The 14873-nt window shown below is 33.5% G+C and overlaps 1 pseudogene; it reads left to right on the top strand.

Annotated features, from left to right (window-relative positions):
• The first annotated feature begins 2341 nt into the window (after positions 1–2341).
• Positions 2342–10361, top strand: LOC117905672 (annotated as a pseudogene).
• The last annotated feature ends 4512 nt before the right edge of the window (positions 10362–14873 follow it).

Genomic DNA, 14873 nt, shown 5'->3' with positions numbered 1-14873 from the left:
ATGAGCTTGAAAGGGGAATAGCACAGGTATGGTTTCTATCAGCTGGATCCCTTTGTTTTCATACCATTTTGTTATGTTTTCTGGGAATAATAGGATTTTTATTTTCATGACTGGATGTGAGCGTTGGGGACTTTTGTATGTTTTTGTGAAATCTGAGCTTGCTTGCCCTCACTTTATGCTTGATTTCTAACCTGTTTTATGGGCTCTATTTTTGGCATTCGTGTCTTGATTTTTCCTTGAAACCCATTTGAGATCCATTTTGGCACACCCCTACATCTAAGCTGGTTGATTAAAACATGAAACGTCGCTTGTCTGGATTCATTTTATTCCTACCCTTTGTACTCTGTTTTGCTATCTTTCCTGTTTCTGGTACCCGTCCATGGAGTGCATTATTTTTCTCATCTCTGCCTGTGGGAGCAAGGAACTACAGAGGATATATTCTCAGTAGGTGAGTGCTTGGTGATTATCTAGACACAAAGGTGACATATTCGTCATGGTAAGAAGGTTCTGGGTATGCAGTTGCTGGGTTGGTGCGCTGCTTGACACTGTTGCCATGTAATACAAGAAAAGTTGTCTCATCATTTGAAGAGAACCTTGCTGGGCAAAGGGTTTTGCATGCTTTTGAGCCTGATTTGCCTAAAGATCCTGTAGGATTTGATCTCATCATCAAGAAGCTAAGGGACCTCGTGCCGGTATGGATCAATTGTTCCTATGAATTCATTCCGTTGGTTCATGCTACCATGCATCTTGATGCTCAATCATCTGACTGTATGCTATATATACTTCAGAGCATGGATCTCGCAGTCAGGTTCCTTGACTATGGGACTGACAAGTCTCAACCAGGATTATGCTCATCTATACACCCTTATGAAGGACCAGATATGACCGTGTGAGATCAAGATGTCTCACCTGGAGTATTGAAGAAGCTGCAAGCGGAGATATTCAAAGCCTCTGAGCAGGTCACCCTTAAACCCTTTGAGCGAACCATGCTTGTGATGTTGGTGGGTACAGAATGTCAAAGAAACAAAAGCCAACAGCTCATTCCACCAATAATACCCACACCCTTCACACCCACTGCAGCAGCTCGTTTCATTACCGTGCCCATATCACCATTTTTCAATGCCCACTCACCCATTCCTCTCACCATCCTATAAATCTTCATCCTCCACCATTCATTCCCACTCACTCATTTTCTATCATCCCCGTCGTGCATGAACCCCTATGTACATATCTCCCCATCACAACCATCCACTTATACCCTACCCTCTACCTAATTTCCCTGTCACCTTTCCCATTCCTTCATCTGCATGGCACGCATGACATTTTCCAGCATGGACAGAAATGAGTGGTGGCGCTGCGACTGGTGTGTTTGGTGCAACCCAATCTTCTTCCCCGTCGCCTTCCACAACAACATTTGGCGCTTCTTCCCACCGGCTTTTGGAAGTTCAGTGCCTGCTTTGGAGCTACTTCAACTCTTGCTTTTGGTAGTTCGTCATCATCATTTGGTGGATCTTTTGTGTTCGGACAATAGCCTGGTTTTGGAAGAGGGTCACAACCAGGTAGCTGAAGCGGAACTGTAAGATATGATCAATGAAGTTGATGCTGATCAAAATGGCACCATTGATTTCCCTGAGCTCTTGAATTTGATGGCATGCAAAATAAAGGATACTGACTCTGAAGAAGAACTCAAAGAAGCTTTCAAGGTCTTCGATAAGGATCAAAATGGTTTTATTTCTGCTGCGGAGCTTCGGCATGTAATGACAAATCAACTGCTAGAGACACAATGAAGAATGCCGGGGTTTCTACTGTACCAGGAAGTGATAGATCATTAAAAAGCACGGAAAAAGGTATCAAGCTTGCCAATGAGATTGGCTATCCTGTGATGATCAAAGCAACAGCTGGTGATGGAGGACGTGGAATGCGCCTTACTAAAGAACCCAACGATTTTGTGAAATTGTTACAGCAAACAAAAAGTGGAAGCATGCACTTCTACGGAATACCATGGACAAAGAATTGAATGGGTTAAACAAACGCCTGGAGCCAAGGTGCTATTCAAGTTACGTATGCAGGAACATCGAGTGTGATGATGATGAAATGTTGACGGTGAAAAGAAAGAAGGGCATGTACACGAGTTCCCTGAGATTTGGTCTGGTAAAACATTGGCATTTGGAATCCTTTCTCCACCCTGCAATGACTTTGGTTTCAACAGCTCAAAGGACGCCACTGCAGCCGCTATGCAGGAGTTCACTCGATCTGGTGGTGCTAGGCCTTTTGGAGCACCGCTATTGGTTGCTGGTGAGGACTGTTGGTCACTCTGGATTGATAGCTGAAGTCAGGTCCGATGAGTCGAGTCACCAGTCGTCCCCAGAGGCTTCGCTTGGAAATAGATTCAGCTTTAAACATGGAAAGCGCCGCTGTGAATGACCTCAAGTGGGGAATTTGCCGCCAGATGATTGAACTGTTTTCTGTCCATGCTCCTTCTCCTGATGTGAAACTGAAGCTGCTCAAGGAAATTGCTGAAGAGCACGGGCTAGATTGGGATCCAGCTGCCTCTGAAACTGAGTTTTTCAAGCCACATGAAGACTTGCCGAATGGCCAAGCATCCAACATTTTTTGTCTCTCATTACTTCAAATAAATTCTTTTAAATCAAAATTTGTTTCTAATCTTCTAGAATTTTCTATCTATCATTATTTCAAATAAATACTTTTAACACGAAATTTATTTATAATCATCTAACATTTTCTATCTATCATTACTTCAAATAAATTTTTTAAGTCAAAATTTGTTTATAATCTTCTAGAAATTTCTACGTATTATTATTTTAAATAAATTCTTTTAATTCACATTTATTTATGGTCATCCAAAATTTTCTATCTATCAGTATTTTAAATAAATTCTTTCGGCTTAAAATTTATTTATAGTTATCCAGAATTTTCTATCCATCATTGCTTCAAGTAAATTGTTTTAAGTCAAATCTTATTTATAGTCATTCAACATTTTCTACCTATTATAACTTCAAGTAAATTCTTTTAAGTCGAAATTTATTTATAATCATCCATGATTTTCTACCTATCATTACTTCAAATAATTCTTTTAACTCAAAATTCAAATAATGATTTCAACTCAAAGTTTATTAGGGTAATAGTATGTTAAATTGTAGAAAAAGATTCCCACTTTTTCTTTTTGGTTTCCTTCGTGATAATTTTATAATAAAGATAAATTGTAGAAGAAGATTCTAACTTATAACTTATCATAATTTAAGTTTTTAATTCAATAAAAAATAAATTTAGATAAAAATCAAATAAATACATAAAAATTGTTTTGAATTAATTTGTTTTTTCAAATCCAGATTTTAGTTTATACTATTCATTTTTCATTCAATTCCCTTTTCACTTTACCCAATTATTAATTTATTTTGTATTTCTCATTCAAAAAATAAAAACTTAAGAAACCTCATTTATTCCCTTTATTTCCCATTCGCTAATGACAAGAAATCATTATCAAATTATTTTAAATTTCCCTATCAATAATAATAATAATGAAAAAAAAAAACCTAAAAAGCCTCATTCATTCCCTTTGATGCTTGTTGATATTGGTGTTAGATAAAAATCTCTGAAGTTACAAGCAATAAAATGAAAATCCAAGAACGTACCTTTAGCCATGACAATCAAATTCACACAAAATAGGGATTAGTTGGCTAGTCCTTACAAGACCTTATGTTCATGCATTGATGGAATTCACAGACTTAATTCATATTCACAGACCGTGGGGGTGAATATTATGGTAGATATGACGAATCTGGTGAACAATGTCTAGGATCATTCGCCAAATATTTGATGGAGTGTGGTATCGTCCCTCAGTACACCATGCCATGGGCTCCAAGCCAAAATGGTGTAGCAGAGAGGCGAAACCGTACTTTTAAGGATATGGTAAGGAGTATGATCAGTCATTCTACCTTGCCAGAATCACTTTGGGGTGAAGTTGTCAAAACTGGAGTTTATGTTTTGAACAAAGTCCCAAGCAAAGCAGTAGCCAAAACCCCATATGAGCTATAGACTAGCAAGAAACCTAGTATTAGGCATTTGCATGTTTGGGGTTGTCCAGCTGAGACTAGGCCTTACAAACCAAATGAGAAAAAATTGGACTCCAGAATTGTGAGCTGCTACTTTGTAGGGTATTCTGAAAGGTCGAGAAGTTTCAAGTTTTATGATCCCTCAACTAGGTCTTTCTTTGAAACGGGCAATGCTAAGTTCATTGAGGATGTTGAGTTAAGTGGGAGAGAGCCATTAAGAAAGGTGGTATTTGAAGAGGAGTCTCTTAGTATTCTTATTATTGCAACTGGACATGGTCATATTATGTTTGATGACACTATCCAAAATGTACAAGCACTAAGAGAGATTGTAGACACCCCTGAAATTCCTCCTACTCAAGTTGTGGAACTAGTTCAACTTCATGAAAAGGTAACTCAACAACCTCAAGAACCTCAAGTACAAGTGCCACTGAGAAGATCCACTAGAGAAATGAGAAGTGCAATTTCAAATGATTATGTTGTATATCTCTAAGAACATGTGTTTGAAATGGGTCTGGAAGATGATCCAATTTCAATTAGTCAAGTCAAAAAAAGTTCTAATTCTAAAAAGTGGATAGAAGCCATGAAGGATGAGATGAAATCAATGAAAGACAATGGTGTTTGAGACTTAGAAGAGTTGTCTGAAGGTGTAAAACTGATTGGTTGCAAATAGATTTTTAAGACCAAGTGGGATTCAAAAGGCAACATTGTAAGGTATAAGGTGCCTAGTCGCAAAAGGTTTTACTCAAAAAGAAGACATTGATTATAAGAAGACCTTTTCACCGGTTTCGTCAAAGGACTCCTTTAGAATCATCATGGCACTTGTGGCTCATTATGATTTAGAGCTGCATCAAATGGATGTTAAAACTGCATTTCTTAATGGTAACATTGATGAGATGATATATATGGTGCAACCAGAGAACTTTGAGTCTAATGATTCAAAGCAGCTTGTATGAAAATTAAAAAGGTCTACATATGGTTTAAATAGGCATCCCAACAATGGTACCGAAAGTTTGATAAGGTGATTACTTCATTTGGTTTTAAGGAGAACACCGTTGACCAATGCATATATCTCAAGTTCAGTGGGAGCAAATTCATTATCTTGGTGCTATATGTAGATGATATTCTACTTGCAAGTAGTGATGTGGAACTTTTGCATGAAACCAAGTGATTTCTATCCAATAAATTTGACATGAAGGATTTTGGTAATGAATATTTTGTGATGTGTATACATATCTATAGGGATCGTTCAAGAGGTATACTTGGGTTATTACAAAAGTCATACATCAATAAGGTGCTAAGTAGGTTTGACATGAGCAATTGTGCAGCAGGAAACACACCTGTGGCAAAAGGCGATAAATTTAGTTTGCACCAATGTTCGAGAAATGAACTTGAGATGAAGGATATGGAGAGGTTTCCCTATGTCTCGGTAGTAGGAAGTCTCATGTATGCACAAGTTTGTATGCGTCCGGATATTGCGTACATTGTTGGAATGTTGGGTAGATATTTGAGTAACCCAGGTATGGATCATTGGAAAAAGGCAAAACGAGTTATGTGGTATTTACAGAGAACTAAAGATATATGCTCACATATCGAAGATCCAATCATTTAGAGATCATGAGATATTTGAACTCCAATTTCGCGCGATGTCTTGACAACAGGAGATCCACTTCAGGCTACATCTTCATGTTAGTTGGAGAAGTAGTTTCATGGAAAAGTGTTGAACAAACACTTATTGCTTCTTCCACTATGGAGGTAGAATTCATAGTCTGCTATGAAGCATCAAACCATGGGATATGGCTACGAAATTTTATCACTAAGTTGTTCATTGTTGATGGGATTGAGAAACCATTGAGAATCAATTGTGATAATAAGGCTGCAGAATTGTATTCTAAGAACAATCAAAGTTCGTCAAAGTCCAAACACATTGACATCAAGTTCTTGGTTGTGAAAGAAAGAATTCGGAGTCTTCAAGTATCAATCGAACACATAAGCACAAACTCCATGATTGCGGATCCTCTCACTAAGGGTTTGCCACCCAAAGTATTTCATGAGCATGTCACACATATGAGTGTTGTACATATTAATGATATGCCAGTATAGTGAGAGTTTGTATTTGGGTTTTGTGTTTGTTTTCTTGATGTATTGTTATGTTTGTGTTATCTGTACAAACTTTAGTTTTAAAGACTATTGTGTTTGAATACTCTGAATTGAAATGATGACTTTCAGAATTAGTTTAGCAATAAGTGTTAAAATTGGAATTTGACTATTTTTAGTCACAAAGTAGGACCAATTGGAAATAGACATATTAAAGACCACATTTTATGTAATTTCCATGGTACACATCCATACTTGATCTATGTTGCTAATTTTTTTAATGTTGTGATCATTAATGGGTCTAGTTATAGTTATGATTAACGAAAGCTTCTTTGATCCTATGTTAGCATAATTAGTAGACCGGATTGTTTGAGGATATATATTTGGATAGGATAACAAAGATGAGCTCAATAAAGTATTATCATGAACATTATTCTGTAATATATGTGGTCCAAGTGGGAGATTGTTAAAATAATTATGGACTCACATATATTAATAATTTTTTATGATTAAGCTATCTATATATATTCGATTTATATTTATTAAGTATGGGTCACCTTGTGTGTAGAGCCCAAGTCATATGCGTCTTACATGATGGGCCTAAGACACATGTGGCCAATAACCCAATGGGTATGGTCCTTAAGGCATAGAGGAAGTTAATAAAAGGGAAAAGGAAACTGAAGTTTGGTGTCTTTTAGTTTTCTTTTCTGAAAATACAAAAAACGTTCCCTCTCCTGCCTCCCATCACAAGAGAGAAAACAACTTCCTCTATTGCCTTAGAAGAACCATATTTCTTCAAGATCGACAATGGATTCAAGTTTGTCTACATTATCTAATCTAATTGACATGTTTTCTTTATGATTTAACATGAGATTTCAGGTTTTGGGTTGATAAAATATTTGGTAATCTTTAAAAAATGTTCTACAATAGGAAATGGACTCATAATGCCCATCATACACTACAAGAAAATTGACTTTTAGCGACAAAATATTTTGTCACTGAAAGTCTAAATTTCGTCTACAAAAACATTCCCCAACGAAAATTCTTTCGTGCCTTGTTCGTCGCCCTAGACCCGTCACTAAAAGTTTAGTGACAAAAATCTTATTTCGTCGCCCAAAGTTTTCCTTGATGAAATAAAATTTTGTCACTGAAGGTGTTTTCCAACGAAATATTTCATCGACAAAAGTAAGAATTTTTGTCACGAAAAAAATAAAATTTGTCCTAAAAGTCGTCAATATTTAATGCCGACGAATTTTATTTTTATTGCCAAATATTTTTGGTAACAAATTAATTTCGTCAGTGATAGTCTACCGTCTTTGTTAGTTGTCTTGGCCACGCCCTAGGCCTTCGCCATTCACCCACAGTGCTAGCTCACCCGTCAAACATGTGACCAAGCTCTGATACCACTTGTAGATCGAGGTGCTTTGTACTTCCCAGTGGGTCACTCATCCTAAGATTTCTTTAACTGCAACACGCTTAACCATAGAGTATTTTATGACAAGGCCCCCATTTGTTCTGAAAACCAATTAGTGATTAGAATTGAGACCTTATATTATTTAACGTCACTCTCCATAGTCGACATGAATTTGACTTGAACTCAATTATACTCAACCCAAAATCATGAAAGGGTGTTAGATTCAAGTCATATCAAATTTTGTCACCTCTAAACAAACCTAATGTTGAATGAGAACAAATTAGAGGACTATAGTTTATTAATAGCTAGAATAAATTCAATTCCAGACTTATGGATTAAAGTGATAAATTTGAAATATAAAATAAAAGTATAATTGAAAGACAATGTTAGGAGAATGCCAAAGTGTAATACTCATATTGACATTAATAAAATAATGATCAAAATGAAATTAGGATTCTACATCATTTTTTTTTTCTTTCCCTTTCTCATCTATTCCAAACAAAAATATCAAACATAATGAAACACTATAAATATAAATCATATAATAATTTATGATATATTTCAATTATTTTTATAACTACATTTGTTTTAAATATTTGATTAAAAATGCATACAAGTATAAAAACTCTTTTACAAGTTAGTAGCCATAGAAGTTACTATTTTGCGGTATAATTTAAGATTTTATTCTTAATAACTAATCAATTTTGATAAATTAGTAATTAATAATTAAAAATAATAAATATATACTTGATCAATAAAAAATAAAATAACCAATTATTAATAAAGATGTGGTTGAAAACTTTTAAAAAAACTTTATATTTATATAGAATTTCATATGTGTTATATATATCGGACATTTTTTATTTTGTAAATATGAAAATAGAGCTAGGCATATAGTACTTACAATATATTATATCATATAATATTTAACTTATACTTATTTATTTATTAATAATATATGATATCTTCGTACACATAAATAATATTTGGAATTTTATGTAGGTAGAATGTTTTTATAGATACTAGACAATTTATTTGAGAAAGTTAATTCTGACCAATTATTTAAAAACCAAGTAATAATTAAAAAAAAAAATCTATTAATTTAAACTATGTAACTAAATGTTAGTATAAATTTACTTCTTGAGTGGATAAGGTATGATTTTGAATAAATTTACTTATTCATAGCTAACATAAATTTAATACTACATTGGACTTGTATGGATAACTTTTACCTAATATAATAAAAATCATTTAGTAGTATTTATGTATGTGTAGCACCATATAATAATATTGAAATTTAAATAAATTTATATCATAGGATGTAATCTTACATATCTTGGATTATCTATTGTTATTATTTATATATATATAAATATAAATAACATATTACACTATAAATATTAATTGCTTAAATAATTTACATTTTTGTTATTTCATAACAATACTATTATTACATAATAGAACATTTAAATTTAAATAAATCTACATTCTAGTATTTAATTTTGTGGATCCTTAATTTTTATTATTATTTATATAAATAAAATATTATAGTATAAATATTAAGTGTCAACAAATATATATTGTATTATTTCATAGTATAAATAATCTACTTATTTATTAATATTCTTTATTAATATCACAATTTAATAACATTATTTGGTGACAAAATTACTCAATTTGTTAGGAAATAATATAATTATCGACGAAACCATTTTGTAAGCAAAAATAGATAAAAGGTTGTAACTTTTAGTGAGGAAATTATTTTCATCACCAAAAATTATAATTAGTGATAAATATTTTCGTAGGGAAATAGTTTATTTTTGTCACAAAAGTATTTGCGCCAAAAAAAAAGCGCCAAATTTTCCCACCACATCTTTTACCGACAAAAAATTCAAATTCGTTAGGAAAAGTTTGTAGAAAATTGGCATTATTGACAACATCTAAAATTTCATCGGTAAAAGTTACTTTAAGCGACAAAATTAGAATTCGCCCCTAAATTTTTGTCACGAAAAGTACATTTTCTTATAGTGATATAACTTGTAATAGTCTTGATTATGATCCTGATCTTCATCATATTCCAGTGTTTGCAGTTTCTTCCAGCTTGTTCGATTCCATAAAGTCTATCTTTTATGGGAGAATATTGAAATTTGATTATATTGCTAGGTTTTTTGTGAGTTACCAGCATTGGACCTATTATCCGGTTATGTGTGTGGCAAGGATTAATTTGTTTCTGTAAACATTATTGTTATTGTTTTTTGGGAGGAATATTTCGGACAGAGCTTTGAATATTATGGGGATTTGTGTGTTTTAGGCATGGTACCCTCTTTTTGTTTCATGTTTGCCCAATTGGGGTGATAGGGTGATGTTTCTGCTTGCGAGCATGGCTGTGACTTCAATTCAACATATTCAATTCACTTTGAACCTTTTTTCTAGCTAATTTATATGTTGGGCCGCCTAGTGGGAACGATTGGTTGAAGAAGCAGATTAGTGGGACAATTGATATTTCATGCTCAACTTGGATGGATTGGTTTCATGGTGGTCTGCAGTTTCAGCTTGAGCACCATTTGTTTCCTCGGTTGCCAAGGTGTCATTTGAGGAACATTTCTCCTTTGGTGAAAGACCTATGCAAGAAGCATAATTTGCCTTATTGGGGTTTATCGTTTCGGGAGGCCAACGTATCATCAATTACGACATTAAGAACTACTGCTCTGTAGGCTCGTGACCTTACCAACCATGTCCCAAAGAATTTGGTTTGGGAACCTGCTAATATTCATGGATGAGGTCTCTTGAGGCTTGCCAAGATTTTGCTGTTGTAGTTCTTTAACACCAACAGGTTTTCTTTTTTCATGGATGACTTTTTTATTTTTTTTATTTTTATTTTCTTGTCTTGGGCCCCACCTATTCATGGCTGTCTTGGAACACGTCAATTTCATTCTTTTTAGCATCCTAGGTCCATTATCTTAGGATTGGAAACTCTTCAAATCTTAATAATTATCCACTTAAAATCCAAATGGCTTTCCATGATTCATAGTCAAGTTACAGACACCACCCCTTTCTCACACAATCTCTTGATCCAAAACCTTGCACTATTATACATCAAGTGGCCAGTTTAAAATATCAATGGTTACCAGAGGAGTTTTCTTGTATCTGTTGACATGGTACACGCCCTACACTCTAATTACGTGGATAATCATGACCTCCTAGTTGGATCCAATAGCACTTATTGAGTTCAAGGTTAAGCAATGCATGCATTGGACTGAATTAACCGATTTGAAAAGATAATTAGGGCGATTGCTATTTTTGTTGAGTTTCTTTGTAACCTTGGAGACCATGCATTATCTATCTGGTTTGCCCCTATTTCTTTGGTTGTAGGTTTGGTTTCCTCAGTCCATATTGGTCTTCCTTTCAAGTTTTATCAATTCTAAATCCCCAGATTTGCCATCCTTTGATAGTCTAGATGTATAGAGTATCATGAAATGCATTCGTTGTCATTCATTCATTGTCTGAAAGTTGGTGACCGATATTGAGAAACTAGAGACGAATCGGCCACCTGTACACTAGAACTGCATCGGGCTTTATTTTTGCCTATGCAGATGGTTCTAAGACACAGGCAGCAGTCCATAGTCAAACAACATTTTGCAGGGGAGAGCCGAAAAATGATTTTGAAAGCACTACACGAGTAGATCGCATGGTTTCGATTGGAATTTATACTGATTAAAAACCGAAGATGATTCAGTCCCATCTGTAGTGACATTGCTCTTCTCCAGGTTCAGATACGAGGGGTATAGTAGTGGGGAATTTGATTACACTGCATGAACAAAAACTTGATGGAACCCCCACAAAAAAAAAAAAAAAAAAAAAAAAAAAAAAAAAAAAATTCAAAATTTTTTTTCCTTGCTGCCAGTTTTCACTCAACCACTAACCCTTTAGATTCAAAATTCTTTTCAGCAACTTCACAATATTTTTAAAAAATTTTAAAAACTTGTATAACTTTCCTCACTCCTTGAAATTGAATTTAAAGTTTTGTTTGAGTTAGAAAACAATTTGAGAATAGAAGATATAAATGAGTCTTTAGAGGGGCTCTGTTTTCACCCAGTTTTGGACACCCGAGATTTTTTTGCAAAAATAAAATAATATATGAATTTTTAAATTTAATTCGATATTTTTTCTTAATTCTAGGCTTCTTGAAATTAATTTTAGATACATAAAATATTAAAAAATATGCCTTTTTGAGGGAGATATGATTTTTCAAATTCATACCTACTGCACATGCTGGATTCTGGACATCTAGCTAGCTTGAGTATTTTTAAAAATACTTTTGAGTACCATCCGACCCTAGATTCATTTTTTATTTGATATATACACTTTTAAATATGTGCATGATTATTTTTTTTTTTTTTATGATTTTATGTGATCATTTATTATTATTTTTTTTAAATTTCTTATGCATGTCTCTTTTTCTTATCTAATGTGGACTTTGTAGAACCTTTAGGTGTCTTTGTTGCAATTTGTCCTCTAAATGAGTGTTTGGATTTTGGTATGTTGATCTAGACGTGTAGAAGTTGTTTTCTCAAATTTTTCGTAATTAAATTCCACTCTACGCTATTTTTTTAGAAATTGTTTTTTTGATGCTCCCTTTTCTAATTGCATGATGATGATCCTGTGCATTGTTTGAATTGGTTATTTATTTTTAGAGTCATTTGACTTACCTTGGCTCAATTTTGGCTTTGGTATTGTGTATTAAACATAATGAATATGTTATATAGTTTATACTTGTCCTAACCACTCTAGCATTTTTGGAGGAATCTTATAAATTATGCATGTTATTTAGGTACGCTCTTTATCACTTACTTTTCGAAATTTTTTAAACATGCATGTTATTGTGAGTCTTATTTATGCTTGATGTGATCCTTAGGTGCTTAGATGTATGCTTGATTTGCTTGGATAAAACACATGTTGTGTGCTATATTTCTATACTAACTTTGATATTTATGATAGCGCTATAGTTCAGGTACACACCCTAAATCTTCTTTGTGATTATGATTGGTTTTTCTTGTTTGACAAGCTATTGTTTGAAATCACCTAGCCTACCTAGGTATCTATAATCAACCAATTAATTGCCCCATTTCCTTCAACTTAGTTAGTAGAGGCCTTTATAGGGCTTAGAGGAGTGCTACCTTTTAAAGATATCTTCCCAATAGGTAACCTGATCCCCGGACCTAGACTCGGGTTAAAGACATGTTTTTTCAAAAACTATGGAGTCACTTCTTTAGGGTTTTCTTTCTTCTTTTATTTTCCCTTTTAAAATAAAATAAAATAAGTGATGACTCCAACTTTTCCAAAACCAAATTTTCACCAATAAAAAAAAGTTTCGCCGATTGAGTGGGGACACATATGAAAAATGCGGGTCCACACCTAGCTAGCTATTCTTGGCACTCATAGGAATAGGGTTATGCATATTGTTCCCTCTTCATTTGATGCCAAGAGCACTCTGCCTACCCAAATTTCCCTAATGCCTACTGCACATACAACTACTCCACCAAGAAGAAGAAGAATAAGAAAAATATTAAATTTTCCCAAAAACCTAAAAATCCCAAATCCAAAATATGGCCAAGAAGAAGAAGAAGAAGAATTATATGTTTTAGACTCGACACATTTAAAAAGAGGAAGAATTATATGTTTGAGACTCGACAATTATACTAATAATTCTTACATTGATTTGGTTCACACATTAGAGTACTTTCTTTTCATGTTTGAGACTCCCCAACATGTGATACAACTCTCCCTCAAAACTTACCTCTTTCTCAAAACTCTAGCTCACGACTAATAAGAAGAATGAAAAAAATAGGTATTTCTTTGGATTTTCCCTTATTAATTTTATATATTTATGTTATGACTCAAGCATACTCATTTTATCTTGTAGTGCCAAAAATCTTCATGATTTGTAAAATAGCACTCTTGGTGCATGTTTAAGAAATACTATAACATGTTCTATTTCGTTGTTTTATTACCTATGTTATTTAGTTACATTAGTACATTGTCTTAAATGCGTTTACATTAAAATTAACAAAAATTTAAATCATTAGCATCCTTATTTGAACATTGTTAAAAGAGTTTGTCTATTTATTTTGTTATTTATAAGCCATCACTATTTAATTGATGATGTTAGTTATTGAATCATTACTAATTAATTTCCCTAATTTTCTAAGTACGAGGAACTCAATTATCTTCCTTAAAATTTCTAAATTTCATCTCTCCTATTTGATCCAATTTGGAAAAAAATTCTACACTAAAATTTAAATTATTACGATCATCATCATGATTATGATTATTACAATTGTTGTTGTTGTTAGATTGTATTTGATTTAGAGTTTTTTTTTTTATATTTATTTTCTATACACTTTTTGAACTCTCTAGGACTACATTCTAAGAGGCTTTCTTGACTTAGATGGACCTACCCAATGTAGTAAGTTCCATTTGATTGGAGGGAGTTGAGAACTGCCCAATTCATTAAAGCATCTTTGTCCATGCCTACCTAGTTTGGAAAAAGCATACTTGACAAAGCTATGTGATGTCATCTTAGTGCTTACCTAGCTATAAGTCAATACATTTTTCTATGAAAACCAAATCAAGCGTACTCAACTAAGTAGGGCATATGTGGATTGACTCAAGCCTGCTTAGTGGGTTGGATTGCACTAGTTTAAGCAAAGTTGGTTTAGAGCAACCATCAAGTCCAAAGTTGTCCAAGCCCACTTGAATAGGATATTTTGACTTAATCTCTTTATTTGAGGCTTTGGTAAATGCATATTCCTTCTAAAGGACTAGAATATTCTCAAAGTTAATGGAAAAGATAAGGCTCGGCTATAAGATAATGCTAACTCTAAAAAATATAGAATGGTATAAGGGTAATCATAGTCTAGGATAAGTCGAACTCTAGGGCTTATCCCAATATTTGTAGGAATCCACTCTCTATAAATTGAATGCTTCTCTTCTATATAAGGCACACAAAATCATTTTTTCTTTCCTTGAACCTTTTCTTCCCATTTGATAACTTAACTATCAAAAGATTCATGTCAAACACCTTTTGTATGAACTTTTTGTGGATCTTCACATTGCTGCCTTCTTATAAATTATTGGTCTCCCATTCAAGTTCATAAGGTGAGAATTTTTTCGTATCTTCAATCAATTGGGTTACTAGATTGAGCTAAGAAAAAGGTAAACATTTTCAAAAAATAAATCTATTTCAATTAATTGACTCAAATATTCTAGTTTGTAGCTGCTAATTGAGTTTC

This window comes from Vitis riparia, chromosome 18 (genome assembly GCF_004353265.1).
Source record: "Vitis riparia cultivar Riparia Gloire de Montpellier isolate 1030 chromosome 18, EGFV_Vit.rip_1.0, whole genome shotgun sequence".
NCBI classification, from domain to species: domain Eukaryota; kingdom Viridiplantae; phylum Streptophyta; class Magnoliopsida; order Vitales; family Vitaceae; genus Vitis; species Vitis riparia.
The sequence above is the reverse complement of the archived record's forward strand: the minus strand, read 5'-3'. Positions and strand labels throughout refer to the sequence as shown.